The sequence below is a fragment of the Psammomys obesus genome, unplaced genomic scaffold (assembly GCF_907164565.1).
Source record: "Psammomys obesus unplaced genomic scaffold, mPsaObe1.curated_primary_1811, whole genome shotgun sequence".
Taxonomy (NCBI): domain Eukaryota; kingdom Metazoa; phylum Chordata; class Mammalia; order Rodentia; family Muridae; genus Psammomys; species Psammomys obesus.
In genome coordinates, this window is record NW_026593286.1 from 15,644,332 (window position 1) to 15,646,764 (window position 2,433).

The 2,433-nt window shown below is 43.9% G+C and overlaps 1 pseudogene; it reads left to right on the plus strand.

Annotated features, from left to right (window-relative positions):
* Positions 1-590: 590 nt before the first annotated feature.
* LOC129683663 (mitochondrial import receptor subunit TOM20 homolog) lies at positions 591-1,635 on the plus strand (annotated as a pseudogene).
* The last annotated feature ends 798 nt before the right edge of the window (positions 1,636-2,433 follow it).

The window sequence follows — 2,433 nt, forward strand, 5'->3', positions numbered from 1 at the left end:
TAAATATATCGATCACCTTCCATGTGCCAGGCTCCGAAGCAAGCCCTAGATGCAACAAGGTACATAGGGCATGATTCGGCATCCTCCTAAAGACAGTGAGAAGACCAAACGTTCACGTGCACTGATGCCATGGTTAGCTATCATCTTCCACATTAATTGGTGAGTAGTGATACCAGAAGCAGTCTAAACAAACAAATGAATGAACAAAAATGTAGATAATGAAGACACAGCTTAGACTGGGTTCTAGAATTCTGTCTGTTTATGTGCGGAGAAATACACCAGACATAATTTAGAGCTCAGCTTTTCAAATCCAGTGTACAAATTAGGCACTAAAGCCTTACCCAAACTCAGCAGTCAGCTCTGCACCAGGCTGACGATGAGCAGATCCGATCACTCCCCTGTGATTGGCAGCCTTTCTTTATCGTTGGAGCTGTAGTCTCATGGTGGACTCATACAGAAGCAAGCACTTTAAGGAAGCTCGCTCTTGTTTCTGAATAATGCCCCTTTGTATGCATACTTACCACTTTATTTGCCTATATTCCCAAGATGCACATTCTAGTTTATGGTTTATGAATGGCATTGCTATGAGCATGCTCGCACATGCTTCTGGTCAAATCATAGGCACTGTTTTCTACGGAGTCTATACCTGTAAGTGGAATCATAGGGGCATAATATGTGGATGTACCCTACTTCAATAAATACTTATGAACAGTTCTCTTCCTCTGTGTGTATTTTTAAGAAGGTGTTTCTGCTGTACTAGAGAAATGACAGCTCTGCAGGGAGGCCCGACCCTGTGGTACCTAAGACATTGACTATACAGTGCTTGGAGCTCAGCCCCTTCCTTGTGTTTGCTCTTTGCACTCAAGAGACGGTTTTTTATTACCTGCTGGGCAGATGTATCGTTAATCAAGAATTTATGCATCTCCCAAAAGCCTGATGGGGATTCCTCAGGGCAAAGAGTATGGTTTCTTACATGCATACACACAATTTTAGGAGCCTCCTGATGGCAAGTGAAAATGAGGACACAGCCAGAAAGGCAATCAGGAGGGTGGAGTGAGGTCAGAAAACCAGATGGAGAATCCAAAGGCAGGCCTCCAAGGGCAGCCTGGGAAGACATGAGCAGGAAGTGAAAGAGTGCTTCCGGTCCTAATCAGTGGCTGTGAGCCACTCAGGCAGTCCCAGCTCTTGGAGCTAACCAATGCTCGTGCCCTAGAGCAGCAAAGATGATTGGCAGGTGTGCACGGGACCCTTTTCATCTGATATTGCATCTATTTGGACTGCATGGACTTCAGCTTCAAGAACAGGCTTCGAGAATGAAGAAGAAAAAAAAAATCAGAAGCTTGTCAAGGGAAGAGACAATCTGTCCAAGTCACCTGACCTCAGGGATGCCGAAATTATTCAGAAGTTCTTCCTTGAAGAAATACAGCATGGTGAAGAGTTGTTGGTACAAGGGGACCATAAGGAGGGTGTAGACCACCTGACCAACACCGTTGCGGAATGTGGACAGCCTCAGCAGCTGCTTCTGGTGTTACAGCACAGCCTCCCAGCACCTCAGTTCCACAGGCTGCTAACCAAGCCACCAACCATCGGAGAACTGCAAGTGCTCAAAGTTTGAGTGGAGATGTGGAACAGTAAAATCTCAGTTAAAATTATTGTTTAAATTCTTACCTTGGCAGCTGGAGTATCTCTGGGGTTAATAAGGGTGGACATGATTGTTAAGGACTGTCTGGCAGTGGAATTTACCAAAACCAGTACCTACTTGGACTAGATCTACAATCTGTTTGTTTGTTTGATCTTCCTCCCAGTGAAAACTGCACTTTAATAGAGGTTTTTGTTTTGTAAATACACCAGAAGTTGCAACAAGAAAAATAAAAAACAAGGAGTGAGCTGTTAAGAAAGAATCACAGCAGCTGGTGAGAAGGAAGCTGGGGTGAATCCACAAGAGCTGACCTCCACAGCCACCTTGTCTCTGATTTATACTGTGTTGGTGAGGAAGAAATAGCCAGTGTGGAGAGGGGAAACGGTGGTGTCATTCCTCTTTCCTGGATTACTGCCTCGCCAAGGTGACTGTTTCAAACACCAGACCCTGTGGCTAAACCGCCAAAACCCTTCTTCATGCTGCCAGAACTTTGAAATAGCCATGTCTCCTGGTATATTCCATCAGGAGGCAACACACAGACATGTCAGATAAGCTTCTTACACACATTAATGCAGACGCCGCTTCTGAGGCTTATTAGAAGCCTATCACACAAAACAGAGAAAGGAACGAAAACCAATGTGTACTTAAATGTGAAGGATAATGTCTAATATTTGACAGTATAGAAAAATAGCTATGATTGACAACAGTTCATTGCATACTTCAAAATAACTAGTGGTGAAGATTTGGTTGTTTAGAAATGAAAACTTATGGCTAAACCCCAATATCACTACATA